The sequence below is a fragment of the Meleagris gallopavo genome, chromosome 1 (assembly GCF_905368555.1).
Source record: "Meleagris gallopavo chromosome 1, MGAL_WU_HG_1.1, whole genome shotgun sequence".
Classification (NCBI taxonomy): Eukaryota; Metazoa; Chordata; class Aves; order Galliformes; family Phasianidae; genus Meleagris; species Meleagris gallopavo.
The window spans coordinates 49,548,106-49,560,927 of record NC_139404.1 but is presented as its reverse complement, the minus strand read 5'-3'; the positions used below and the strand labels follow the sequence as shown (position 1 = coordinate 49,560,927).

General features: G+C 39.3%; 1 protein-coding gene across 7 annotated transcripts in view; it reads left to right on the top strand.

The window, feature by feature from the left end:
* Positions 1-12,822, top strand: part of TNRC6B (trinucleotide repeat containing adaptor 6B) — a 141,649-nt gene that overhangs the window by 1,654 nt on the left and 127,173 nt on the right. The gene's annotated exons all lie outside the window — the stretch shown is intronic.

Here is a 12,822-nt window from a genome sequence, read left to right as displayed (position 1 = left end):
TTTTGTGAATATACAACTTCATGTAAAACTGTGCACGTATATATGCAATTAATTCAGAATTGGCATTGCTAATTGGTAAAATTCTAATGTGCATAATTCTCTCGTCAACTTAGTCTTCGTTTGTTTCCTTATGATGTTATCGGGCTGCTTAGTAAAAAAGATTCTCTTAATTCCAGTAATGTGGAAGTACTGGGAAAAACAGTGACCTTGGTTTATAAAACAGTGTACGAATTGGAATGTTACTGCAGTGTTTGCATAGCTGCACATTCAGCTGGAAATCTGAGCAGGAAATCTTAAAAAATAAGGCTTGGTCTGCCCTGATGTTGGGGAAGAAAAATCTTGAAACTGTGAATCAGAAAAAGTATCTCCTGCCGGCAACTGTGTGACTGAATATTGCAATCAAGCTCTGGAGTTAATAAAGTGTCTTGTGGCTTTGTGTGGTGATGAGTGTTTGATCGTTACAACTTGATGTCATATAACCACTTCTTGGGGTTGGGGAATGACTTCAAGAGGAGGGAGCTTCAGAGACAATAAACTTGCGTAGTTCTGGAACAGTAAGTTTAGCCTGAGGTTTGCCTCCAATGGTAGGTAGTAGTGAAACAGAAATAAATTGTTCTGCAGAAGCAATGCCTGATATGTAGACATAGCTGCATCTGGAACAGTGGGGTGTGTAGTTGCATCCAGAATGGTGGAATGACTTTGAGGAGTGCTGTAGAGTTCATCATTTGAAAAGTAGTTCAAATGGATTTTGTTCTCTTGGTTCTTGAGTTTGTTTTATGGTAAAAATGGTGTGCTTCTGCTCATAGAAGGCTGCGTTTACAATTATTAAGAATTACTAACTGGAGATCATAGAAAAAACATCCTAGGAGCTTAGTTATTGATTAGAATGGGCTTATTAATAGTCTCCCAAATGGTTCAGTTACTTTATTCTCTGTTTTCCACAGGATACTTCAATGCAAAATCTTCTGTCGTGGCTGTTTATTGCCATTATCTTACTATTTTTTTCTTTGTTTTTTTTTTTCCCCTCTCAGAATGTCTTTTTATACATGGATAGTCTGGCGTGTGCAGTAATGATGATCAGCAGTCATTTTACAGCTTCTTTGCGATAATTTTCCTCAGTAATTACTCTGATGCTGTTATTACCTTCACTAGTTTTGTCTGTACCAACAATTTACAAATCCTACAATGCTTACCATGCCCCTTACATCTTACAGTTACTTCAGTTATTAGTATGGGATTTTATTTTTCATGCAGTCTTCTTCTGAGTTTAATGTCTGGATCAGTAAGTCTGTTGTTGTGAAGAATTGACATTTTTTTGTTTTCATATGGTAAATTAAGTGTATTTCTGCATAGGTAAGGGAGGACGTATCTGAAACTCGCAAATAGATACCGGTGGGTCTTGTTCAGCATAAGATTTGCCACCTCAGCCCTCACAGTGTGTGTGTCTGAGCTGCCTTTGGAAATGCTTTGAATGGTCTTTCTGTTGTTTTTTGAAAAAAAAATACTTGTAAAATGTTACATTGTCTTGGGGAAAAGATGGGAAGTTATCTGTCTTGTGTTCTAATAGCAAGAACATAGCCACAGATATGTAGAGCAATTAACACTGTATCTTTCTAATTGTTTAACGGGATGTGGTATAGCAGGATTCCTGGATTCTTGCTGAAAATGTTCCATACCTTAATAATGACTTTTTCCTTTTTCAGATAAAAGTACACACTAAAATTTGTTGTTCTTCCAACACACAGCGTGTGATATAGACCCTGAAGAATTGCTCTCGATTTCTTGTTAATCCAAACTAAACTTTCTGCTACTGTCTGCTAATAGAAGCAGGGACGTGTTCTGGTACCGGAGCCAGCTGTCACTGTCAGACAAGGAGCTGCCAGTTGGCATTTCTCCTTGTGAGTTGATGAGGCTAATAGCTGGTAGGGTATTCTGGTTCCTCTTCCCTGTCACTTTCAGCAGACAGTAAAACTCTTAGACTTCCTCACATTTCTCTGCTTTACTTTTCGTATTTTCTTTGCTATGTGCAAAAATAATGAAAACTTTTTTTTTCCAGGGAAGTAAGCACGCTTTGCTTCAAAGAATGGATGGTTTGTTGTTTTTTTTTTTTTTTTTTTTTTTCTTCTTGGAACAGTAGGCAATAAGTCTATTGAGTACATTTTCCTTCATTTTCCTTCTCGTAGTGGTAAGAAGGAGAGGGTGTTTTTGCACTTAAAGATTGCACGTTGTAGGGGAAGTTCTGAGGTTTTTAAGTTCTCATCAGCGTAAGGTTTGTGGTTGGAGTTTGGATGTTCTCCGTGTTTACCATGCAGTGAGCTATGGAGATGACCTTTTCCAGTTTCAGCTACTCAGTACGGATTGCGTTTCTGGGCCTCGCCAGCTTTAGAAGTTCTGAAATCAGATATCTCACATGTATTTCCTGATGTAATGTGTGCAGATTAGGAAAAGCACAATGGGCCCTCCGTGAAAAATCTGAAACTAAGTGTTTGATTGGGGGGAAAAAAGAAATCTATTTATAAGGGTAAGTAAAATATGTCTAAAGGTAGCTCTTAGTTTAGCTCTTGGGTTTTTTGAGAAATCCACTGTTTGACAGGAGAAATGGGAGCTACTGTAAGACAGTGCTCCTGCTGCGGGCTGCAGGGGGCTGGTCAAAATAAATGTATCAAGTATAAACTGAGAGGCAGCATATTTTGAGCCTGTCAGGCAGAAGATTGAAGGCTGAAAAGCTAATTAGAGGATGAGAGGATAAGAAACGAAGTTGCAAAACAAAGGGTTGATAATTTTAAATAGCCTGACAGAGGATTAGGCAAAAGGTGATACAATAATAGGGTGTTGTGTGAGGAAGAGCCCTCTAAACCATCTCAGTGAGCAGCAAAGGGAATAGCTCAGTAATGGTTTTAGTTGATCTAATTTCTGTGATTTCATTTTAGCTGTTGAGAGTGCAGTGAAATGAACTATAGTGACAGCAACCTGACCAATTTTTTTTTTACTTCAGTCTTCAGTTTTTGGCAGTGACAGCTTCTGCCGTAGGAGAAGTCTGTTGTTTTGTGCTGTTGGATTTAGTCGTGGTCTACAAAGAACATTGGTTGCGCCTACGCTGATAACTTCCCTGAATTCGGAGATTTTCAGATTCTAGTTTGTCTTTTAATAGTTACAAATGTTTTCTTTTCTTGTTCTTCTTTCTTGATCTTCTATCCTGAAGCTGCATTTTTTCCTATCTTAGTCTTGCTTTTCTTATAACATTGTGCTTTGCAGTTCTTTACTGTGTTCGTCATGTGGCAAAAGTAGACAAGCTTCACAAGTGAAGTTGCAAGTGTTATTTTAAATGAAGACGCGATACGTTTGCAAAACCTTAGGCCAGCATTCTTCTTTTAAGTTTGGTTTATTAGATTAGCGTGTCATCAGAATAGACAAATCCCTGGGCTGCTCTGAGGCTCCTTGCTGACCTCCAGGGCCCCGTGATCCCTGTGAGAGCCTCATCCCTGAATCACGCTCATGGTAGGAAATGGGCTCATCTCAGGAGACAACAGGAACCCTCCTGGGGCTGCCGGCATGCTGTGCCTTGAACATGCTTTGGCCCTGAGGTGATCTCGTGTTAACAGCAGTCCCTCTTGACTTCTGCTTCCTACAGCCAAGAGATATAAATTACCCGGGCACCCTGTGTCAGCATGGTCTCTAGCTACAGATACAGACATTTTAGTCACTGTCTGTGGCTGAGGAGACGTGAGTTATCCAGATCTTCACTTGTACGCTTGAAAACCTTTTACTTCTGCCCTGGAATGTTTGTGGTTCCTTAGAAATAATCTGATTTCCTTTTCTGGAGACAATTGAAGTACTTTGGTTTACATTTGATTTTCTTGCTACAGCCAACAGTAGAATCTGCTTTTTCACGCGGTAATATCATAACTTCATGATTCCTAAGTTTTTCCAGAGGTATGAGATGAGGTTGCATCATGGATTTGCTTCCTTCTCTCATACAGTGATACATTGCTTCAAATAAACCAGCTTGCTGGATTTTGCACACTGACTTCAGATACTCTGAATTAAGATTAGTGGGTGGAAAATCTCACTGGAAGGCTGATGTCTTGCATACAAACTTAAGATCAAGTGGTTGAGTGAAATGTTTTGTCTCTGAGGTAAAGGAATGCAGTGTGTTCCCTTGCCCCAGCTTCTTGCAAAAAACAATGCATGCTTCACTGCAGAATGAATTATGGGCCATCCTTGATCTGAAGCAGCTGGAAATCACTTGAAGAAAGAAGGCCATAAGTTTGCATCCAATAGTTGCTGTAGGATGTTGTCTGCTACTTCTACCTTTGTGGGTTTGGTTTTTTTATTTTTATTTTTATTTTTATTTTTTGCAACCCTCTTGATGAATTTTCTGGGGGTAAGTTTGTCATGATTATCACAATATTGTTATATTGCTCTAAATGTGGTAGTTTAATTGCAATTAGGACATGCACATTCTGAAATTTGTGTTTGAATTTCTTGGTGTTTTGTTCTGTTTTTTTTTTGTTGTTTTTTTTTTGTTTGTTTGTTTTTTGTTTTTTGTTTTTTTTAAGTTGAACTTAAACAGCTCCTAAGAAGAAGTTAAATAAAGAACACTTTGGCACCACCAGCATGTCCACAGAGGAAGTTTTACTATTACAGCAGTTGTAATTTAAATTCATATCCTTCTATATGTAATTGGGTTCTCAGGGGAACTTTGTTTCCAAACCAGCTTTCTAACTCTTTCTATTTGTCAAATGATTCTGCCTTATTGGGTTTTAATTGCTGTGTATACTTGCAATTACAAATATGACTGTTGTGAGAGGGTGAGAAATACATACAGACTTCAGTTATTTTTCAGTTTTTAAAATTATATTTAATAAAAGGTTAGAGGAACATTATCTGCATTTCTGCTTGCACTCAATTAGCTGAATGAAACTTAAAAGGGAGAATACATTCTTTGCTGCACAGCTCAGCTTTTTCACTCACTTATGAAACAATTTGTTTTCAGTAAAATAGCTACAAATTTTTAAAGTACGCAGAGAAACAATTAAGATCGACCGGTCACCTTCACTCTTATTGGAAGTGAACTTCTCTATTGAAGAGAATGCATTCAAATCAAGAAGTCTTCCTCTGATGGGAAAGGTGAATTATGTGGGGAGAAAAGTTTCAGACCAAAGATGTAAATCCCATTGTATCAAATGCTTGTGACCTTGCCTAATAAGCCATGGAAAATCCTCCTGACCACATATGGTAGCAGCGGCCTCAAGGCGGGCAGGAACACAAAGACATAATTGGTCTGGTTGTCTGCAGTTGGAACCCTGTTCTTAGGCTGCGTTGGATGATGTTGCTTTCACCAGTTTGGGTCACTAGATAAACTGGTAGTTCTGCGTGGATAGTGTCTATCAGCTTCACTTGGCCCTGCCTCAGCTGTGGAAGGAGGCTGACTACGTAAATGTTATCTCAGTTTTACAAAGCTGCAACTCAAAAAAAACAAAACAAAAAAAAAAACAGCTGGGAATTTATATTAGTTCATTTTCAAATTTAATAGTGAACAAACCCCCCCCATTTAAATGTGGAAAAATTCAAACCCAGGAGCAAATGTAAAGAGTTAGGTTTCTAGGTATGATGGAGCTGTGAAAATCAATTATTGTGTATTGCCAAAAGGTAGACTCGAGTATTTCTGGCTGCAGTAATAAATGCTGGCTACCTACCTTTTAAGTACAATGCCACTTCTAGAATATTGAAGAGCTGCTTTGTGCCACCCCCAAATGACAAAATATTTGGGGCCCTGGCACTTGCTTTAGCGGGTCCCAGTCTTCTCTTACAAGTAGTTGCATGCTCAGTAGTCATGAGTGTGTCTATCAGAGTTTGCACTGTTGAAGACTGGACTTGTATCACTAATTTGTAAATAAATAATACTTCGTATTCTTTATCAATAATAATAAAAAAAATGCCATAAAAATGAAATGCATTGCCTCATTTCTTTTAAGAGGGTTGAAATAACATTGTTAAATATAGAGCAGATTTTTGAAAATTAGCTTCCCGTCCCTTTCTTAGGCACCCTAATAGCTGAGAAATCCAACTCAAACTGATGTCAAGTTATAAATATTGATGAAGCTGAACTTGGCAGCTGGTTACATTGGAAGTTGATGTTTGCATTTGTAGTTCAAAATTATTTGCTTAACAACTTTGTATTCCTTTTTTTCTTCGATGTTAATACTGTTGAGATCTGAACTTCTCTGCATATGTAATCATGTTAGCAGGAAGTCAAAGAAAATGTCTTTGCTTAAAACCAAGAAGTCAGTTGTTAATGACTAGAAATGTGATAAGTGTGGAACATCCATTTGGAATATTTCAGGGTGTAAAGTAGCAGAGGCTAAACTGAAATATAAAAGTAAATTATGACTGAAGCTTCGTTCTCAACAGACCCCTCCCCCCATCATCCTCACTGCTCTGTCTCAGCCCAATCTTATGGGGCCCCAAGCTGCATTGCAGGCTGTAAGTTCTAGAGCTTCTCTGTGCGACAAAGATTCTTTTTCCCTTGTTTGTGTATCGCGATTATTGGAGTTAGCAGCAGTACTGATGTGTTTCAAGAAAGAAGATTTTGATATTCTTCTAATCGTAATACATGCAGATAGTAAGAACTGAAGACTTTGAAAGGGGCATTTCCTCCCAGTCCTATGATGTGTTAGAAGGACTTTAATGGTGCTGTCTTTTAAATCATCCCTGGAAGTTCCCATTTAAATGTGTCAGTGGACGGATAAGCCGTCCTTCTTTCCAGGGCACGTGCCTATTTCCTACTTTATCGGTTTTTGGTTTGTTTCTGCTGCTGTGTTTGATTAACGTATTGTTACATAGGTTTTCGTAACTGTTACTTGTAGATGAAAAGGGAAACTTCGATCCTGAGTCGTCTCCCTTTCATGGTATAAATAACCTAATGTGATGATTCGGATGGAATTACTAGCAGTAAAGTTATTTGTAGCTTTCAGGTTTAAAGTCGAGCTGTTGAGAAGTTGTTTTCTCTCTTGTGCTAACGTTTTAAGATGGCCAAAAATGCTTCCAGTCTGTTACCACCCCTCTCGTTCTCCTTCCCACTCTGAAGCTCAAGTCCTCTGTTTTCTGAAGGCTTTCCCTCGTTTTGCAAATACCCTGAAATAAAGCCTTGCTATTGTTCTTGTTTTGCTTCAGCAGCGCTGAAGCTTTGGGAGTGTGTAAATGGATCGCTCTCACTTTGTGCGTCTTGACTGCATCCCCGTTTTTTGCCACCAGAGCACCATTAAATTACACCACAGTTGTAATGCTCGTGGTAATGACTGCTTGTGTGCCATTAAGATTCCTAGCATTGTTGCTATTATCGTGAGAAAAGCCGTGTTAGCGGTGTGAAATAGCTCTCATTTGTGCCTGGAAAGCATTCGTTTTGGATACCTAAGTGAGCATAAGATGAACAATTGAAAGAAATGAGTTGTTTGTTTGTTTGTTTGTTTTTAAATTTTCTTTCATTACATTACCTGAGTAAAATTTTGTTATAGAGCTGAAAAAGTAGCCGGTATTCTCATCTCCTCACATTTTAGTTTCCCAGCTGCTTCAGTCATCACCAAAACCTGCCTGTCAAATGCAGGTTGGAGTGGGGAGAGCACAGGGGGAGTGTGCTCTGCTCCAGAGAACTTACCAAGGCAGAGATAAATGGACGTAGGGTGTGATTCAAGAAGATGCGGTTGGTCAGGTAAGATAAAGGGTACTCCCAACACCCTCCATTTTAGTAGTTCTCACAAGAAACATTGGGATAAAGTGTTGAAGGGCTTGAGAAAAAGTAGAAGCAGTTTTGAGGATGCACGTACACGCACGCAGAATTTCATATATACGAAGTATAGATACGCTTCAACCACACTGAGTAGAGGGGACAGGGCAGAAAGGAGTTTGGCAGGCTTAGCCAGTGAGCGGCCTTGGGCTGGCTGCAGTTGGGATTTAACCTTGATTACAACAGAGAAGTGATCTGTAATGTAGGCTAGGCTGCTGCTGCAAACTAGAGACAAAAATACAACCTGTGTTCACTGTAACTTTTCACGGATTCTTTAGCAAACCCAGTATGAACAGGAAATAAGAGAACTTTTCTGCTTCTTTATGTGTTGGGAAGCAGCAAAATGGTCAAGCAAAACAGTCTTAAACAACGCACTTAGCAATTTTTTTTTTTCCCTTTAGTGAGAGGAGGAACACTTGGACCTTAGATGTTGTTTGTGTAAATGTTTTGGAACACTGGGGAGGTGGCAATGCAATGTTCTGTCTACAGCTCTTTTTTTTTTTTTTTTTTTTTCAAGGTTGTCTTCAGACTCATGAGCTAGAGACAGGATTTTCTGCACAGGGAGACTGGCTGCACCATTTTTGTGTTGTGCAGAGCTGCCATTCTTAACTATTATTTTGCATGTTACGGGTGACCCAGTATCCACGTGATCAAGTGATCACAATTTTTGCTTTAAAAAGAAATGATACAGACATTACTTAAGAAGTATTACTAGTTGTTTAGATAAAGTCCTATAACTAGGATTTTAAAAGAAGTCTTGTTTTGCTCTTTTCTCATTTCCTCTTTAACATTGATTCAACGGGGGATACATTCTTTAGTGGAAGAAATTGCTTTTCTGAATGACTCGTGTTATGCAGTTGTCCATTTAGCAAGTCATAGAATCATAGAATGGCCTGGGTTGAAAAGGACCACAATGATCATCTAGTTTCAACCCCCCTGCCATGGGCAACCACTAGACCAGGCTTCAGCAGTGTCCTACTTCATGAAGTGGTTTTGCTAATTTATACTTGGGCTCTTGCTGTAGTGCTATGGTTTGAAGCTCTTGTTTTGTACCTGTAGGTTAATGACAGAATGTTTGTATAGGCCTTCTGTTCTTTCAGACCCTTAGAAAAACAGGGCACACAGGGTATCTATTCTAAGTACAGTTATTTGTATTGTTGAAAGTGGCTGTGTCAGATCTGTGTTAACAGTTGAGTCATTTTCCATCTAGAGCAGACAGCTTCAGTGCAGATAAGTTAATATTGAACAAAAGTATGAAGTTGTGCAGCCAACACTGAATTAAACATGATGGATGTTTTGTCTCATGTCATGTTTTGTTGTAGAACACTGGCGATTTTTTGTGCAGCACTCAACTATCATTGCTGAATGCTGGTTTCCTCTGTTTCTTCCTTTTAAAAAAAAAAAAAAAATTCTGCTTTTTCCCTTTTTTCCTGGATGCTTTGTTTAGAATTGTATCTTTAGTTATTTTTTTCCTTGAGGTGTGTCTTCTGGATTTCCTTCCACCTAATTAGGACAAATAAGTGGTTCTAAATACTACAGAAAAGTGGTCAGTTCTTTCTCAGACACCAGTGGGATCTCTCCTCCTACTTCGTTGTTCCTAGATGATTACAAATTACATTTCGCTGTTTAGTCTTGAGAAGTGAAATGCAGTGAAGGACTACCGTGGTGGAATGTGGATTGTCCTGAACAATTTTTATGGTAAATGATGGCCTTTGCAGTGCAAGTGTGCTGTAGATATGGGGGGGGGGTAGGGGAGGGTTTGGAAAAGCATGAAATATTTTTGTGCTGTTTTGAAGTTGTGAATTGCTTCGGGCCATCTTCCCAATTTCCTAATTGGATATGTCATGTTTTTATGTAGTTACATCAGCTGGCTTTTGTAAGGTGATATTTTAGACAGTTTGAGGCCTTTGGGGCGCAATGCACTTGCCTGTTGTTGCTTTATCAGAAGCACTGCGGTGTGGAAATTGGAACAAAGTTTAAAATTTACCGCTGTCAAAGGTTTTGGGATACTTAAATGGCAGTGGCAAGGACCCCCTTTTTGTCTCCAAATGTACTGTTGCTAGTCAGAAATGGAATGAATGCAAACCATGCACAGAAAGCTCTTAGTTAATGCCAGAAGCTCAGAAAAAACATATATATTTTGGGTTTATGACAGCTATTCCAATGGGAGGAACAGTTTGTCACTATGTGATGTTGTACACCTTCAGCGTGAGCAGTTGCCAGCAAGATGATGCTGTGAATCCAGAAACATGCCACCTGTTGATTAACTAAAGCTAAACTTTTTTTTTTTTAATAGCACCTAAATAATAGCCACTGGAATAATTTAGATTTTTTTGTGTGCTGCTAACTTGGGTGTATGGTGCTAAACCAGTAGTTTTGGATCCCTTCTCGTTCCTGGAAGTCAGTTATGTCTTGCAAAACTAAAACTGAAGTATTTTTTAGTTTAGCTGTTGTTAAGACAGGGTAGTAGGTTCTGAATTAATTGAAATGTGCTTAAGCGTTGGCCAGTTCAGTGATGTTCGTATGTCATGATTCTTTCAAAATAGGATTACATACCCAACAATTATTAATGAGATTCATTTTTATGTGTAATTAATATTCAGGAGTTCTCAGAATAACATAAGCACTTTCCTTGAGCGCACCTGTGTGCGTTATCTCAGTTCCTAAACAAGTTTCACCCCATTCTTCCTCTCAGCTGCAAATATTTTTACAATTTCCTTCTATTCTGTGATATCTCTCAGTCAGTAGGAAATTCTGTCACACGAGTTACTGGTGTTATCCAGATTCAAATGGGAGATTGCAGGGAGAGTTTGAAGAAGACATTTTACTGATTATGACCTGTTCCTTTCAGTTCTGTGCACCTGGAATACTGTGGTGTTCCTACAGAGGCAGCTTATGTGATGTGAGCAGAAGGGAGGTACTTGTTGTAAGTCATGAACTTGGTGAGCTCCCTAAAAAATGCTTAAGGAAAAAATGTAGCCTGGGAGTCCTGACTCTGCAGAGGGTATTGTGCAGCTTCAGAGATATCTTACCTCAGCTAAATGAATTGCTGCAGTTGGCTGTATTAGAACCAGAACATAGAGAATATTGTGCAGACTACGCTGTTCATGCATGTGGGACTGTTGTGTCAGAGGATGACAATTTATGTACTCTAGCAGTGTGTAGATATATTGAATTGTTTCCGTAATTGCAAAGTAACTCATTGAGCCTGATCTTGCAGTGCACCTGGATATTAAATCAGTATGTGTAATTAAGTGCTTAGTGCTTAGGACATGTCAGAGTTTTGGGGGGGGGGGAGGGGAGGAGAAGGTAGGATCCCTCCCAACTTTGTTCTTCCGGAAGAGCCTAAGTTGTGGCTGGGGTTTCTTTGCTTTCATTTTTGTTTTCGCTTCCCTCTTGCTTCCCTTGGGCAGTTGGTGGCTAAGTAATTGAACTGCATCTGCTTTTCTTAATAATTTTTTCTTTGCAATCCAGACAAGCATGCTGCCACATCCCAGAGCCTAGCTGTTGACAGAATTAGATAATTTGAGGATCTGAGTTAAAAGATGTATCCATGATATTTACATTCTCTTCTGACTGTGGCAAAGACTGGGATTCTCCTTGCTGTACCATCTTTGCAGTGTTACTCATCTGCATGTCATGTTCCGCCTTTAACCCAGTCTGGTTTTGCTGGATTCTAGTTTTTTGAGCTAGTTTGCTAATTAACACTGTTATTGTGCTAGAAACATAGCTTTATATTTTTTACAGTAATGGTAGGAAAATGGTCAGTCTTTTAAATAGATACTCACTAGAGGCCTTCTCTTATTAGAGATAGGAATCCATACTCTTTTTATGACCACGATTCTGTGATGAGGTAGGACGTGTTATTGGTGTAATAATTGGTATTATTAAATAAATAAAAAATAAAATTAACAGCAGTTCTTTCGCAGGAAGAGACGTTAGTGGTTCATAAGCATTTGGTGATTTAGCTGGAATTTTTAGTGCTTTTGCTAGATACTAATGCTGCGGTATTTCAGTGTCCATCCTATACCAAACTCTTTCTGGAAAAAAAAAAATAGCCTGTTATTTTGGCTAGCTTCTGCATTACTTCATAGAACCATAGAATGGCTTAGGTTGGAGAGGAACTTGAAGATCATCCATTTCCAACTCCTGTCATGGGCAGGGCTGTCCCCACCAGCTCAGGCAGCCCAGGGCCTCATCCAACCTGGCCTTGAGCCCCAGGGATGCGGCACCACAGCTTCTGTGAGCAGCCTGTGCCAGTGCCTTACTGCCCTCTGAGTTAAAAAAAATTTCTTCCTAACATCTAACATAAATTTCCCCTCTTTTAGTTTAAAGGAATTCTTCATCCTATTGTTACTAAACCATGTAAAAATTCTCTCTCCCTCCTTGTAAGCTCCCTTCAAGTACTGGAAAGCTGCAATGAGGTCTCCTCAGAGCCCTCTCCAAACTAAACAAGCCCAGTTCCCTCAACCTTTCTTCACAGGACAGCTACTCCAGTCCTCTGATCATCTTAGTGGCCCTCCTCTGGACCCACTCCAACAGCTTCACATCCTTCCAGTACTGGGGGCCACAGACTTGGGTACAATATTCCAGCTGGGGACTTACAAGGGCAGAGTATTGGGGCAGAGAGCCACCTCTCTCTCCCTGCTGCACCCCTCTCTTAATGCAGCCCATTAAATATTGGCTTTCTGGGCTATCCACCTTCAGATATTTTCAGTCTGAAGCAGCACGGATATTAGCCTTGCTTTTTGGCTGATACTCTCATTGAATGGGGGTGGATATCACATACGTGTTTAAAGGTAACAAAAGTCTTTTATTTCACCTATAAGGTGTTGTGTGTTGTGTACTGGACTGCATGGTTAAATAATGCTGTTCTAAATGGCTTGCTGGATATTTCTGAGATGTTTCAGAGAGCTGGGTGATAAATAATCGTTTAGTTGAACAATTCACTTTTCACTTCTTTTCTATAGCATTTAGAAATCAGTAGGGAAAGATGGACCATTTACAAACAATGGTGTGGGTATGCATTCACTTAT